General features: G+C 41.5%; 1 protein-coding gene across 3 annotated transcripts in view; it reads left to right on the forward strand.

The window, feature by feature from the left end:
* LOC135105508 (uncharacterized) overlaps window positions 1-17500 on the forward strand; it is a 174871-nt gene that overhangs the window by 61466 nt on the left and 95905 nt on the right. For all 3 annotated transcript variants that reach the window (XM_064013662.1, XM_064013661.1, XM_064013664.1), the window contains one exon: window positions 1176-1366. The gene's annotated coding sequence lies outside the window, so the exon portion shown is untranslated. The remainder of the gene's footprint in view (window positions 1-1175; window positions 1367-17500) is intronic.

The following is a 17500-nucleotide window of genomic DNA, read 5'->3' on the forward strand; positions in this document are numbered from 1 at the left end:
GAACAACCATCATCCCTTTATTGCACCACCACTTCCGCTATCACTGTCAGCCTTTCTCCTCCCCTGCATCCGACCACGCTTCTCTCTTCTTTGTAGTTTTCGTAATTCACTTATCAAGGTAATATTTATCGATAATCTTCCAAGAATCAGTGAATAATATGATGAATGGAAGTAGTAGTTATTTCTTATTGTAGTTAATAATTAAGTGGTTTGCTATTAGTGAAGTTAGAAATGCATTCAATTTCTCTCTTGTTGTTGTTCATCATTTGTCAGCATTGTGGTTGTCACGGGATTCTGTCTATAGCAACACATTCTCTCTCTCTCTCTCTCTCTCTCTCTCTCTCTCTCTCTCTCTCTCTCTCTCTCTCTCTCTCTCTCTCTCTCTCTCTCTCTCTCTCTCTCTCTCTCTCTCTCTCTCTCTCTCTCGTCTCACCCCACTCACTACACAAGTATTACAATTATTACAACACGAGCACTAAACACCACCACCGGAATGAAAGCAAGCGTGAAAAATACATAAGTTTCCCATTCTGCTCATATTTTTTTTTCTCCCTCCCCCTCTCACTCGGAAGGAAGCAAACGTGTGCATGTATGTGTGCAATGGCGCCCTCCAGTAGCCATGGTGTGTAATCTAGTGGCGCGGCAAAGGTGGTAGGCACACTTCTTAACGCGGCGGAGTTGTTTGTGTAATTTTTTTTTTTTTTATAGTTCTGGTCATTGCTCTTCTTTCTGGAGAGTTCCGCTTCCGTGTTAGTTTTTTTTCACGTTTTCATTGTTTTTTTTTCCTTCAGATTGTTTTGGTTGGTTCTGTTTGTTTGTTTTTTTGTGTATCTGCGTGTGTTTGTGTGTATCTGCGTGTGTTTGTCATTCTTTCTATTTGTTTGTGTAATTTTCTGTTTGCTTTTTTGTCGGCCTGTCTTTTGATTTACTTTGTCCCTGTGCGGCTCTCTCTCTCTCTCTCTCTCTCTCTCTCTCTCTCTCTCTCTCTCTCTCTCTCTCTCTCTCTCTCTCTCTCTCTCTCTCTCTCTCTCTCTCTCTCTCTCTCTCTCTCTCTCTCTCTCTCCCTTTCTCTGGTCACGGACAAATGTCGCACGGCCAAAGCCACGAATCTCATTACTTGCTCCATCGCTTACTTTTACTTACCTTCCTAATTCCTGGCAATTCTTCCATCACAGAGCAACGGCGGCGCATGACGAGCTACCCAGCGGCCGAATCATATAGAGTGACGCAATCCTCACCGTGACCGGATGTTAGTTACGACAGTGCAAGGAGAAAGGCAGCGGAGACCGAGCAGTGTATGTAATTCGTCCGATGAGAGCCGAGCTGGGTCCCCACCCCGCCACTCTAGCCTCGAGTAAAAGCAAAGGTTAGTGACCTTTTATAGATAATGAAAAAATAATAATAAATTACATGGGAAAAGAGAATACGGTACTAAATTCCACGAAATGCTAGTTGATTTTAGTTTTTTTTTCTTTTTTAGGTAAATAGCGTAGTTATCTTCAGAAAATTGGCTAAGAGAGAGAGAGAGAGAGAGAGAGAGAGAGAGCTCAACCGGAGATCGCCGCAATTCCACGTATAACATGCATAATTATTAGTGGTATTGATAAGAATAATGGCAGAGTGATCAAGGAAGCGCCAGTGAATGTAATACAAGTCACATCATTTACCATTTGAAAAGACTGAATAAGAATGAGAACACAGGATTTATATTGACAGTAGCTAAGAGCGTTCATGCGAGGAGTGGTTGAGAAATAAGGCTCAGCAACATTAGGAGGGAAGAAAAAGTAATTGAATCTAGCACTGGCTGAATTGAAACCTTTAGGCGACAAGAAAAACTGTTCAGATATAGACAGGGGGAGCTATTCGAGAAGGAGACTGAATGAAGAGAGGAGTGAAGGGGAGATTAGGGAAAGGCATACGTGAGGGTGATTGATGAGAGGAGAGAAATTTTAGATAGGAGTAGGAACAGATGGGAAATGGGTGCGATGAATGAAAAGACGACATAGAAATGAAAATAGAGTCCAGAGAGAGAGAGAGAGAGAGAGAGAGAGACACGCACACACTAACAGAAAGAAAGGTCAAGAAAAAGTAGGAAGTCTGAAAGTAAAAGGAAATTTCAGTAGTACATGTATTTCTTTTACTGACTTAAACGATCCTCTAAAAGGGTACCAGGCTTGCAGCGTGAGGTTAGCAGGTCAAGCGAGAGGAGCTGCACTAAAAAGGTGTCAGGAGCCTCCACTCTTTTTTTTTTTTATCCCTTGCTCCTAAATGGCAGTACACAGGCAAGACTCACTCGGCGCCTCTTCATCCAGACCCCTCAGAGGATTTTAATTAATGGGTTGCTTTGAATACCAGTCTCACTTGTGTCTCAGGCTTGTGTAATCTTTCTGAGATCGTGAGTCTCAGATAATTTCGTATTGTTTCTCTCAGACAGTGAAGAGCATCCAGTATGCAGATTCGGGTCATATACTATTTATTGAGTAGCGAAAGTTTGTTCTAATGAATCTTTTACCTATCACGCAAAGCTCCTCTATTCTGATAAGTATCTATGCCATTCTCTCTCTCTCTCTCTCTCTCTCTCTCTCTCTCTCTCTCTCTCTCTCTCTCTCTCTCTCTCTCTCTCTCTCTCTCTCTCTCTCTCTCTCTCTCTCTCTCTCTCTCTCTTCCTGCCACTTTTGTGTTCACCTTTACTTTTTTATTTTATTTTAACACCCACACTGGCATTTTCATTTACTCTTACCTACTTCTCCTCCTATGTGGTGGTATTGTACACGAGCAGCTCTTTCTTACCTGACCGCCCTTGGCATGTCAGTTCTTTCTTACGTCACAACTTACTATGCACTGCACGTCTCTTTTTTTGTGTTCCTGTTTTCCTTGCCATACTTTTTCCTCCTTATCTGGTGCAATCCAATACGAGTTTCTTCCTTCGCTGATGCATCTTCCCATGTATATAAAATCTTCCTTGTATGTTGTAATTTGCTATGTACGACACGTCTTTATTTTTTTTTTTACCTGATGGAGCCTCTGTACCTCGCCTCTCATCCTTACCTGACCGTCCCTTTCACATCTTATCGCTTCTCCTTACACGTCTCTTTCCCTTACTTCCTCTCTCTTTTTACATAGCTTATCTCCTCAAACCTCCTCTGTTTTCTTTTCCGCATATATTTACAAGTCTTCTTCACCCGACAAAAACACTAATACTTTCCTTCTCATCTTATATTTTCTCTCCTGTCTCCTTTAACTGACCCACCTCCTCATAACTCACCTCCCTTCATCACTTAACGAGTCCTCCCATACCTTTTCTTCACTTGACGTAAATTCATCCATCCCCTCATTCCTTCCCTCTCTTCTTTACCTAAAGAGTCCTGCAATACCTCTTCTTCCTCGCATGACGTATACGTACTCTCATCATACCCGGTCTCCCGTACCCATTTAGCTCACTCCTCTGTCCCCTGGGTTGAATGCCTCCACAGGGTACACACGAGTCACAAGTCAACTCACACACTTGATCCGCGGAGGACGCTATGCGGTCACTGACATCTCGGGTCCTCGCCACCTAATCCCTCTGTGTTTGTGTGTGTGTGTGTGTGTGTGTGTGTGTGTGTGTGTGTGTGTGTGTGTGTGTAAACTATCGTAGCCCTTTCCTCCTGTGTGTGTGTGTGTGTGTGTGTGTGTGTGTGTGTGTGTGTGTGTATAAACTATCGTAGCCCTTTCCTCCTCTTCACCATATGTTGGTTTCATAATAGCATGTAAAGATTTTTATGACTCTCTTAACATTCCCATTTTACTCATAGACAGGTAAATAAAAAAAAAAAAAAGGAATGTTGTAGCTGCACTCGAGTCATAACAAACCTCGACGATGTTGAGTAAAAAGAGATACGTTAAGAGACACGTTTGAAAAAAGCTTTCCAAATAGAGACTTGTATTCCGATCATTTAAAGCATCGTCAAATGCGTTTATGCACAGCTGTTTTGTGGCCAGCTCTACACTACTAGGCGAAATAAGCAATCTTTAGAGTCAATAAGAAGGAGTAATTGAATTTTATGATCATGTTTTAAGTCCTCACCAGTCACTTCCTTACTCACAATATACACACACCCTTCAAAAGCAATAAGAAAGGAGAAATTAAATTCTATGAACAAGCCTGAAGTCCTCAATAGTTTTTTCCTTACTCACAACACGCACACAGCATGTTGTGAGTAACTGAATTTTATGAACATATCTTAAGTTCTCGACAGTCACTTCCTCACTCAAAGCGCATACTTAACTTTTAAAATCAATGAGCTATAAAAACTGCGAACCTCCCTTAAGTCCACGTCACTATTTCGCTCACTCGGCGCACGCTCAGTCTTCAAAATCAATAGAAAGCAGTAATCAAAATTGTGAACATGTCAGAAATCCTCAACAGTCACCATTTCATTCACAGCAAACACAACCTTTAGAATATCAATAAGAAAACAGTACTGTGATCAGTCATGAACATGCCTCAAGTTCCCGTCACTCTCCCTCACTCACGCCACCCTCTCACTTCACAACGTGCGGCGGAAGGGAGGATGCTGGAATTGAAAAGAAAAAAAAAGATACGGTTCTTTAGCTTAACGATTAACCGCCTCCCCGATCCTGGCGATGCGTGACGTGTCGCCGCGTGGGAACAGACGACACCCAAGCAGCGCGGCGAGACTTGGGGGGATGAAATATAAGGAGGGTGTTAATATTCTATTTTATACCAGTGCCCAGTTTTTTTAATGGCGTAACCTGAAGAGTGTGTTTGATTTCTCACCATGACGTGCTTTCGCTTTCTCGTGTTTTCTTTTTCTACTTTTTTTTCTTTTTTGAGAGTCTCTCTCTCTCTCTCTCTCTCTCTCTCTCTCTCTCTCTCTCTCTCTCTCTCTCTCTCTCTCTCTCTCTCTCTCTCTCTCTCTCTCTCTCCAAAGAAAATGGAAGATACTAATATAGACGAACAGTATATATGCTTTGGATATTTACTCACGAAATATGGAGTCTTAATTCCACTCAGTGTGCTAGAAAATATTCACCTTTTTCTTCTTTTCTTTTTTTTTCTCTCGTACCAACATGGAGGGTCTCGCGTCTGCAAGAAAAAGTGTCCATGCATGTTTCAATTTGCTACCCTTTCTCTCTCCCTCTTCAACCGCAAACCTACCTACCTCTCTCTCTCTCTCTCTCTCTCTCTCTCTCTCTCTCTCTCTCTCTCTCTCTCTCTCTCTCTCTCTCTCTCAAGTAATGAAAAGTCTTATCTCTGGCTACCTTTTCTTCCTCACTTATTGAATTATGTCCAGTTTTGGGCAACACGCGCCAGGCATCTTGACTCACGTTCTTCTTTGCGTACCCTCCTTTGCTTTGTGTGTTTAGTTAGCAGGGTAGTGGACGTTAAGAATACATCGACGCGGCGAGATACACACATTATGCTCACGTTTTCACACACACACACACACACACACACACACACACACACACACACACACACACACACACACACACACACACACACACACACACACACACACACAGTATTGATAATATATGAATGTTGATTGCTGTAGGAAAACGCACCATGTCTGTTTACAGTATTACAAAAGATGCAGAGAAGAGAGTCACTTGATATAATAGATACACTAACGGCCTTATTTACTCTTTATCCTAAACTTTACATAATGTATTACTTTCACTTACTCACCTCAATACCTGGCTTCCCTTCTACTCCTCGTATTCCTCTCCTCTCTCCTCCTCCTCCTCCTCATTCCCCTCCTCCTCCTCCTCCTCCTCCTCCTCCTGTTCATGTTGCTTGTGTACCTGTTACCCCAGCTGACCACAAGGAGTGTGGCTGCTGGTTCAGTTGCTTGTGTGCCGTTTAGGATACTGGAGACTCAGAGTTTGAACTGTTTCTTTTCTTTTCATATAATAGTGTGTAAGTGCATCTTAGTACGCTTAGTCACCATCATTCACTGCAACCGTCACCGTGTGCCATTTAGGATAGTGCAGACTCAGTATTTGATCCTCTTCTGTCTGTTCTTCTGTAGTGTGTGCTCGTAAATGTATCTCAGTACGCGTAGCTTCCACTATTGTCACTGCAACTGCCGCCATTACCGGTAACTCCATTGCCTCTATCACTGGTATCGTTGTGATGCCCGCCAGTACTACCAGCATCGCCATCCATTAGTACCATCACCATCATTATTACCATTACAACCATCAGTAGCATACCAGCACCAGGTCTAGCATGAGCACCACTCCCAATATCACCACAACCATTAGTAACATTCCTAGCACTAGACCAGTTCAACCATCATCACTCCCACCGCCGTCACCACCATCACCGCCAGCCACCGCCGCCGCTATCACCATCACCGCCAGCACGATTACCACTATAGACGCCTATCATCTCAAGACTCATTTGTCATACTCATTCTCCCATTTGTCGCCCTTGAATTGAAGCACGCCGCCTCAGGTAGTACTCTCTACAAGTTGGAATTTCAGCGAAAGTTTCTTGCCTCTACACACTCTCCCTTATCATTTTCCTCCCCTACACTCTTCCCCCTCCTTTACCGCCCCTCTCCATTGCCTCTTCAGATTTAAGTCTCAGGAATGCGTGTGTTATTACGTTCCTGAGGGGAAGGTGGGGCTGCAAGTCGTGTAGTAAAGTCAAGGTTGCCTATTATCTTGTTTGTCTCCCATCCTTGTCTACAACCATTAATGTAGGCAATTTGTACAACCAGTTATCCATGTAGACATTAACACACCTGACCGTTGAGTCACAAAAATAATAACCTCTTTCTCACCAGTTAGTTCAGCCTCCTCACGAGTTACTTCAGTTAATCAAGCTATTTGTAGTCCGTCACTCGTCAGAGGCCACACGCACACACGCATACATCGAGTACACACTGCCTCGTCTTAGAGTCACGTTCATGATGTAAAGTGCCTTTCAATGTCTCTTTCGTGTCTCTTTCATGCGTCCCGGCTGCTGATAGTAAGATAGATGAGATAAGAGTTGGATTGAATGATTAAGTGTTGTTTTCACATAGCAACAACGAGGTCATATAACCCCACGAGCTAAAGGGACTGCATTATTTGAACGGCGAATCGATAGCTTTTTGTGGTGTTCTGACAGCCGGCACGCGAGGAAATCAGTCCTGGAGGTCGTCTCGCGCTTATCAGTCCGATCGTGAATGTGCCTGATGGTTTTTGTGCGATGGAGATGCGACCTTTGCTCTTGGTAGCCGAGAGAGAGAGAGAGAGAGAGAGAGAGAGAGAGAGAGAGAGAGAGAGAGAGAGAGAGAGAGAATTTCACTTAACTACGAATATAGGGAAGAAAGATAATAGCAGGCCCGTGTGAGGTCTCAGTGTCAAACCGTAGCGTGTCATTCGGTATTGGGAAAGATAACCAGAAACTGATCGCTACTCCTCAAGGTCACCCTGTCTGAGGCCAGTCATCATCGCAGGTAACACGCCCACGACAGCTGGGGAAAGAGACGAGGCAGAAGGGAACGCCCTGACCTCGCGACGACAGTAGTTGTGGCGGCGGGTCGTGCTTAAAGCTGATTGGCGGTCGGCGCCCTAAGGTAAACATGACAGGAAAAGAAAAAAATGGAAAGAAAAAATAAAAGAAATGTAGGGATAGTGACAAGGAGACACTGGAGACGGAAGAGGAGGAGGAGGAGGAGGAGGAAGAGACAAGTGGATCAGGATTAGTGGATAGGAATGATATATAAATAGAAACATAAATAAATTAGATTGAACAGATAGAAATAGTGATTTACATGTAAACAATACTCGTACGTAAGAAGGAGGCGCAACAAGAAGAGAAGCAGACAGGTGGGTATGGAGAGAAGATACAAAAAGAAAGAGAGACGAACACAAGTGCAAAGGAAGGGAAGGACAGGAACCGAGACCTCCACGTGGCCTGCATAGGAGTGAATGGAAGGGATGAAGGCCATGTGACCGCCATTAAGAGAGGCAAGAGGAAAGATATATGGAAGAAGATCAAGGGAAGAGAGGGCGGGAGGGTGGCACTGGGACGGGCACAGCATCCTTCGCTATGTAGGTCGTTCTATGTAATGTGAGGAAGAGATGAGGCGAGGAGCGAGGTCAGTCCTGATGAAGTAGGGCGAGGCGTGGTCCTGCCTGCCCTGCAAAGGTGAAGGAAGCGTTGTAAATATTTCTTACTCGTTGACATGCTCGATTTAGATTATACAGTGTTGCATGAGAAGAGATCATGGTCTATAATGAGGATATCTGGTGATCACTTACTACTGGGAAAAATTCAATCTGGTATGTAACTGAGTGATGAAAGCGCAAAAGTGTAGATCCATTCTGCATTTCACTAAAGCACGTCTGTAAATCGCATGCAGAACAGAACGTAGCGAACAGATACACATCACTATAAGTCTCCATTTACAATGTGTATTTATTTTTTTTATCAACTAATGAAAAGTTGAGTGTATAGTATAAAATGCATGGGATTTATATAGACTGACTAGCTAATGATCTACTTATGTACAGAACAGGAAAACATTACCATAACAAAAGGCTACAGCAGTGAAGAAATACTCTTCAGTCTGAGTGCGTAAGTCCCACGTGTTGAAATAATGAGTTCAGGGACTGGCCAGCCAATATTTTCCTCCATTATAGAAAGGGTCATCATTGATCACTCCTGCCTCGCGGGTGTGGGCGAGCCAGTGGCATACAGTACACTTTAATCAAGTCTGTCAAAAGGGGTCTCATTGAGCTGGTCGGTAGCGTAAGTCAATTGCAGTGCTTTCCCACAATTTTCTAGTTTACCATTCATTCCTCCGCTGCTCCCTCGTCTTGCTGCGCTGCTAACGAGGCGGATGTGAGTGTGCTTGAGTCGCCATATTGTTTCAAGGGTTTTTCCCGCCATTTGCGGCATTATCAAAAATTTGCATAGATATACATACATAATATACGTAGGTTATGAACTTGTGTGTGTGTGTGTGTGTGTGTGTGTGTGTGTGTGTGTGTGTAAGCACTTTACGCAAGAGTCTCTCTCTCTCTCCTCTCTCTCTCTCTCTCTCTCTCTCTCTCTCTCTCTCTCTCTCTCTCTCTCTCTCTCTCTCTCTCTCTCTCTCGTATTGGGTGTGCAGACTCGTTATTACGAAGAGTTGCTCCAGTTCAAGAAATTAATAAATAAATAAACAAGAAAATGGAAGTTCCTGTGCACGCAACACTGGTATAATCACGTATGCACTAAAGCAAAAGGAATTTTAGTATATCATTTAGGTCTTCGTGAGAACTACTCTTACAAAGTTGTTCCTTAATTAATGGGAGATATATTTCCTGGTTTTGTTATAATCCTGAGGTTAGAAATCAATAAGGAAAACGTACATGAAACCGCTAGTGACTAAAGTGTCTGAGGAGCGTGGGATCTGCCTGCGGTATACGGCAACTGAGACGTTCACCAACTTGAGTGAAGTTTTGCGTGCACTAAGTTAGTCGTTCTTCTGCGTATGCACTATGAGCACGAGACTTTCTGATATTGAATGCTAGGAGAAAATATTTACTGTTCTCGAATAACACTCTTCTTATTCGGAGAGATCCTTCTCGTTTCTTCATGTTAATCTATTCTAAAGTATATTCACGTCAAACTGACTACATTTGTTTCATGCGTTGTATAAAACCTACTGACAGGAAATCTCAGAATACTGTAGATATTTGTCTCACTGATATAATAGTCCTTAATATTAGGTAAGTCCAGTTTAAAACACACTACCTTAAGGAGGATTAGATAATAAATAAAAGGATGAGACAAGTTATTACGTACTGAAATAAAGAAATGAAGCATTGATCATGACAGCTACATGGCATCACTAAGTTTCTCAGTGTTGTGCCTGCCGTTCATTGACACTTTGGTCATTGTAAAGAACCCACCTCTCGCGATATTTAAGGAAAGGGTTTGAAAAGGAAACGTATGTAGTATATTTTATGACCCCAACACTACGGTTACTGCAGATCTGAAATGCCTGGGTCTCCTCTTCAACTAGATCCATGACATTACTGGAGCACAGAGCAACACAAGACGTCATCAACACACAAGGTTTAGATGAAAATTCTTAGCTAGCCTTGGTATACTATTGTAGTACTAGTTGAGCAGCAGTAACAGCAGTTAATACCTTATCAAAACAACGTATTACACCTTTAATAAAGCAACGAAACATGAATCAATACGTTATTATTGGAAAAAGTACTCCTTTCATCAGATTCCTTGAAGACACTAGTTGTGAACGAGAAATATCAGTAGATAAAAAGTTAGTATTACGTCATCATTGGAACACTGCTTTGCTATGACGGCAGACACTCAAAGGCTGGGACGAGAGTGACTGACGTTCGCTCAGAGTAAATCTCCTTGGGGATGTGTTATAAGTTATTAAAGATGTGAGACGTGTAGCATAATTGAGAACAAAATATTGCATCTTCACTGGAACGCTGCTTGATTATAACATCATAATTAGAGACGTCAGTATTGAATAAATTTCCACGAGGTACAGTACATTAATGGGGACCTTTATTTTTGCAATGAGGATTAATGGGATCTGACGTGTATCGGATTTATTTGCCCTCCCTTCACCTGATTGTTCAGGTGTTTGTTTATTTAGCTTTTTTTTTTTTTTTCCATCATCGATAGCCGCTTTGAGGTCAAGAATGCGTGTTCCTAATGCAGATGCGAGGCACGTTTATGCTTTCAGGGGTGAAAAGTAGTATGCAGATATATATTTTCATTATACAGAGATTCAAGTAAAAATATTTACCTATCATTCCCGCAAACTGATGGCAGACTGTCGTTAGTGTTTTCTTGCGCCAGCTTTGAAATCCACGTTTTTGCATAGTCAATTTCAAGTTTCGGAAATTTGCGCATCAGACTACAACGTTAGATATTAGATATGCATTTTAAAGCAATCAAATAAGTGAAATCCCTGTCTTGATTGTCAAAGTAATAGAGTACCTGTCTGTCATCTTACCGTCAGTCACCATTGATGTATAACTATTAAACATATTTTGTAAAGTTAGTGCGATAAGAAACTAATATCGAAAATGTTCCCAGCTTTACCAAAATCATGGAGCAAGAAAATTCAAGGGGAAAAACGAATATAAAAGTGCAGTGTAAGCAGGATCGCAGAAGGGCGAGGGAAGGAAGCAGTCACTCCTCTGGTTGTCAGAACAAACAGAGCATGAGGGCAGCGACTCGAGGCCCGGCCAGGTGAGCCTTAATGTCTGAGTCAACACGTGCCACTCTCCCGGGGCGTCTGGTGATCCATCCTCAGGTACTTTTTCACTGGCTTTCTTAATCTCACCCTCCCGTTCTGAAAAGCGAGCACTTTAATATGTTAAGCTTGTTTGCCTTCCTGGATCTAAATTCCACCTGGTTTATTGTTTGTTTGCCGCTAAGCTATCGTGAAATAGAAATGTATATTTAGACATAATTTAATTTAGTAGTTGCCTTGCAGTCTTATTTATCCTGTTTCGTCATCTAGGTTTTTTCGTAGTTAGATATGATTTTCTAGCTCCTTGCGCACAGTTTAACGTATTTCATTAAAGTAATAACACTGTGAATTATCCAACAGTTTTAAATTCATCACATTTCTCTCCACGTCTATATCAATATTTTATATATTTATCTAAGTGTTTGTGTGTAAATGCTTTATGTTGCAAGAAATCACCGACATTACCTTTTACGGGAAATCCTTATACAATAATGTCTTAATATTTACTGATGATGCAGGCAGAGCTTTCAGGATTTCATGGAGAGAGAGAGAGAGAGAGAGAGAGAGAGAGAGAGAGAGAGAGAGAGAGAGAGAGAGAGAGAGAGAGAGAGAGAGAGCAATAAAACTCGAGACACTACTGGTGCTGCTTTCCCTTGGCACATTCCCATTGCCCAGCAGGAACTCGCCGCCTGTCACTCACCTCGGCGTGTCCAGACAGGCACGTTAGCCGAGAACCTCCATTGACGTGCAGGAAAGAAAACACGCATGCGACTCAAAATTGACTTTGTGGAGAAAATAACACTTTCAGAACTTTGTGCACTTCTTTTCTGCTTTATCTATCTTGATTGGTGGCGAGAGAGCAAAGGAAGGTGCATTTCCCAGCCCTACAATTTGTGTTTAAGGCTATATTTCACTCTTTCTCTTCTTGAACTTTCTCTCTCGTCACTTATCTTTTTTTTTATTTTCATTTTCCTGTTTCTTTCCCTCGCTTAGTTTCTATTTGTTTGTGGTTTCAGTGGCTGGTTTTTGAATTTCGCTCTTTATTTCTTTAGTGTTTACTGGGCTCTATTATTTGCTTGCATTTATGGACAGTAGAAGTTTAGAGTGGCTTTTGTTGTGCTGGCAGCCACAATACCTCGTGGCAGGATAGAAATTGTATTTGCAGGCTTGTGATTCATTGTGCCGGGAAAGAGAACATGGTAATAATAAAGTTTTCTTTCCAAAATAAATAAGAAAATAGAATGTTGGGATTAGTTGCTCTCTACATAATTCATGTTGTTTGTTAATTTTGTTATCTGAATGGACGTATTGCAGCTATGGAGACCAATGGCGTATCTGTTTCTGACTTTTAATTTAGTGTGGTTCCTTTCTGTTTCATTTATTTATTCACTTATTCATTTCACATTAGTTCGACTCTATAATGAGATGTTCCTATGATAGTTTGAGGTTTTTAATTTTACTTTCAGTCCTTTTGAGATTTTCCTTCATAATTTGACTACGTCATGATGTTTTATATGTTAATTTGACTACTTAATGATGTTTTTAAATCATAGACTCTTGCGAGTTTTCATCTTAGTTTTCCTCCATGAATTTTTTTTCGTATTAGACTGACATGTACAAACTGACGGCAAACATATAAACTAAGACAAGTGTATTTTTACTCTGTCTACTTTGTCTTTCTTAGCGCCCTTGCCTCTCTCCTTAAGCCGCATCACTCATCTCTAATAGTAACCCGGCAGCACCAGTACGCACGCCTCTACACACACACACACACACACACACACACACACACACACACACACACACACACACACACACACACACACACACACACACACACACACACATATCTAGGAGCGCCCCGCATCACACTTGTTCCTCACCTCGACCTGTGCACCACCAACCTGCCGAGACACCCACTCCCCATTAAAGAGTATGAATGATTCCCCCGAGTTAAGCCGGTGTTTACATACCTAGGGGTCCTATACAACACGTTCTCCATGCTGGGCTGCTTATACCCACCCCGCCACCCACATATCCACTTTCACTCGCCTCTCACTGTGTTCTCCCTCTAAACTCCCTCGCTCAACGTTCCATTATTTTTTCCTTACTACATAATCTGTTTTTTGCTACCTCTCAACTAAATATAAACACTAGTACCCTATATTTTACTCTAATCTCGATTGTGTGTTTATTTTTCATTCATAAATCGATTTACATGGCAGTACTTAGTCTTTCTTGCCTTCTTTTTTTTTTGTTTTGTTTTGTATGTAATCTCCGCCCTTCCTCATCCTTTCCTCACTGAACGTATTTCCTCCTGCAGCCCTTTCATCCTTTGCCTCCGTTAACCTCGCTGCGCTGGCTGACCCTTGCACAACCTACGACCGAAACACCTTAGCCTTGAAGCGCCTTGTAGGTCACTCCTTGCTGTATCTCCGTGTGTAGCTGTGAAGTTATTTAGGTCTCTCTCTCTCTCTCTCTCTCTCTCTCTCTCTCTCTCTCTCTCTCTCTCTCTCTCTCTCTCTCTCTCTCTCTCTCTCTCTCTCTCTCTCTCTCTCTCTCTCTCTCTCCTCTCTCTCTCTCTCTCTGCTTTGAGGTTCGGAGATTCGTCATAAAAAAAATTGAGGATTCGTATTATCAGGTCTTTCGTCCGAACTTTGCTGGTTTCTAAATGATGGCAAGAAGAAAGAACTAGAGAGAAATGTCTGAGAATATCGTGCCGTTTTCATTTTTTTCTTTTTTTATATACTGAAAACATCTTGGAGGTGCTGTGAAAAATTACCTCACACTACATGGATGCACATGAGAGTGATTTCCGAGACGCTTATAAACTATCGTGTGGATGTGAAGGAAGATAATAAAGATCTCGTGGACTGAAAGCAAGTCAAATGAAGAAGTAGTATATGTGATCAGCGGGAGAAAAGTGGTGGTTTATTGCTGCCGACGCCCTGGAGGATGGCACTGCAGTAAGGTGAGGTATAAACTCTTTATATGATGATTTGATGTCTTACCGTTGAGAGCATTTCTATTCACGTTAAAATTTACAGTTTAAAACCATTTTTGTATCTCATTTTCAGGTACCATGCAACAGCTGTAGTGACCCTTGTAGCCTTGTAAGTGTCAAACATATTTTCGGTGGATAAGGTCAGTTTATCTTGCGTTTCGTTCAAACTAAACCATATGTACCAAAACAGAAACTTTGATAATTGCACCAGCATACCAAATGAATCGCATCGTTTTAGCATTAATGACTCTACCTAGCTGGAGTAGCGAAAGTTGTGCAGGCTGCTTTTAGAACATCTTGTATATACCAAGTGACCTTGACACATGCGATGATAGGAAATCACGATCGAACCTTTAGTAAACATGGCCTTTTTCACCCCCAGCTGGCGCTTCTTTAGTCATACAGCTTTTGTGGTCATAGGGGAGGAATAGTTCGAGTATAACATTAGCCTTATGAAGTGCGTGAAGGCTCCGTCCCCATCAGTGTGGTAAATCTTGTTAAGCCGTGTTAATTAAATCGAATGAGTGCCTTGGTCTCGTGCAACCCTTACTTTAATCTTGTATTTTACTGCAATTATTGAAAAAAAAAAATCATGTAAACACTGATATAAAATGAAATTCTGAGTCAGGGTTGTGAAAGGAAACTGCGAAGCTGAGGACGGCGAGGACGGCAGTGCGCGGAGAAAATCAGGTTGCTTAGTGCGTGACGATTTTTGAATTTCCTGCGTGTCATCGTGAGCCATGAGAGCGTTAGTAGATTATTTCACAAATGTTACTCTTCTGGATGTGATGACCATGTGTCGAAGCCTCGCAGCGTCCAGTGGTAGCGGCAGCTGACGTCCTCACAATGGCGGGTGAGTCAACGCAGAACACGACCACCTGCTAGGGAGAGGCTGGAAAGACATCTTGGTTTGTACGTCTTATTTTCTGCGTTGGCAACTACATATTCATGATTGTGTTGCACCGGAAACACGAACCATAAGCAAATAACTTGAACTTGAATAATATACCATGAACAATACTGGGAAAGTTTATGAATATTTGCATGAGGTAAAGCTGTTTTTACCTCTATTTTGAACCTGAATGGTAATGAGTACCACAGAACATGGCTGAATGGCCTCCTTAGCGTGCCCTTGAACTCTGCCGGAGAGGAAGAGGACAGGACCTGAAAGACCGCCCCCCTCGATCCCTCCGTCACGTTGTTCCTGGGGAGGCCATTGAGTGTGTCGTATCTCTAAACGATGCCAAAGAAACACAGCTGGAAGTGTGACTCCACTGTGTAGCAAGCAGACACGTACAAGCTGAGGGCGGCTCTGTTCTTTTCCTCGTCCATGTTTCAAAGCGAGGTCCGGTCTGACGGCCAGGCACCAGATGAGGTCGTCTACACCTGTCGGCCTTATATTGAAGGCAGCGAGGTTATGTCGTGACTATTTCCTATTTTTTTCTTTCATTCTCTCTCTCTCTCTCTCTCTCTCTCTCTCTCTCTCTCTCTCTCTCTCTCTCTGCATAGCTCATGGACATGTCTTTTGGAACTTGTTTCTACAATCATTCGATAAAACTCAAGTTCTCATCTTCATTCAGTAGAAAAGAAATCCTTACGCAGTCTGCCATTCGTTCAAAGAACATCGTATACGTAATTTGTAAACTGTTCCTGCTAAAGTAAGTTACTGAAAGTCACTGCGCTTCGTAAAATGAATTAAATAGCAAGTGTAGTAGGTACCGTAAAGTGCACAATGGCTGTGGAGGATGAGAAGGATCAGGTGACAGCATTACCTTAGCGGGACTCTTATCTCCTTAACCCTAACTCGTCGTCTCTTCCTAACCAATCCTTCTTCACCTTCCTTACATCCTCTTCATCTCTCCACTATTTCCTATATCCTTTTTTTTCCATCTTGTGATATGTTCCCTTTAACTTTTTTTTTTTTTTCTCGCTGCAATAATCCATTTATTCTCGCTGCAATAATCCATTTATATATTTTCTGTACAACGTTCGCAAGATACTTTCACAAGACATGTATGTATATTTATTTTTGAGGTTACCTATATGTTCCTTATTATTCTAACCTTTTTTTTCCTGCAACAATAATTGATTTTATATTCCCCTTAGAATTTTTACGAAACGCCCTACAGTATTATGTACTCACGCACGCAGATTTATTTTGTAAGATTCTACATCATAGATTTTTAGAAAACTGTGGTACATTGTATTTTCCATAAAGATCAGGCGGTGTACAGGAGATACTTTATCGATGCGCCTCTCTCCTGTCCAGTCTCATCACGCTCCTCTGTTTTGGTTAAGAGAAAGGAAGGAAAGAGTTAGTACAGGGTGAAGGAAAACTCATCCCCGATTCACTCTAATATCAGACTATCATTGAGTAGTAGTAGTTGTAGTTGCTGTTGTTGTTGTTGTTGTTGTTGTTGTTGTTGTTTCATCATATTCGTGTTTTAGAACTCACCAAACAAAAAAAAATCTCTCTAGGCAAACTTTCTCCTCTTGGCTTTTCTCTCTCTCTAGATTTTTTTAAGTGTGGCTAAATACGTACAGCGTGTCTTAATAATAAAATACAAATGGTGGTAACACTTCCAAATTTAATTTTTACCTCATTAACATCGCTGAGTTATGTCCTCGCGGGCATTAGGAAACTCTAAATGATTTCTTTTGATTCCTGTGGTTTGTGTGTGTGTATGCGGCATGGAAAGCCATTCTTATTTTTTTCTTTTTATTTCTTTTTTTTTTTTTTATTTTATGTATTTTTGTTTATTTTTACTTTTTACTTTTATTCTTATTTTATTAATTTATTTTTATTCTTATCTATTTTATTTTTACCTTTTTGTTTACTTTACTTTTGTATTTATTTATTTTATTTTCATTTTGTTTGTTTTTATTTATTCTTATTTATTTATTTATTTATTTATTTTACTACACCATGTCAGCGCTCATCACTCATCACTTCGATAAACACTCCCGTCAACGCTCGTCAGGCACAGTGAATTAATAGCATTGCAACATGAAAGTAAAGTGGTAATTGCTCCCCAGATTAAACCCGCGTCTTCTGGTCCATTGTGGCACCAGACGAGTTGTTACTTCAGAGAGAAAGAGCGGCTGTAACTTGACCTGCGGGGATATACTTTCCATCATTATCCTTCCGATTCCCCGTGATTGCGCTGTAGCCATTAAAAAAAAAAAAAAAGGCCTCCCACGCAACAATAAGCAAAAGTACCCGTAATTTTGTCGATTTATATCTAATTGTTGGGCGACTTGC

The sequence above is a fragment of the Scylla paramamosain genome, chromosome 12, assembly GCF_035594125.1.
Source record: "Scylla paramamosain isolate STU-SP2022 chromosome 12, ASM3559412v1, whole genome shotgun sequence".
In the NCBI taxonomy this organism is placed as follows: Eukaryota; Metazoa; Arthropoda; class Malacostraca; order Decapoda; family Portunidae; genus Scylla; species Scylla paramamosain.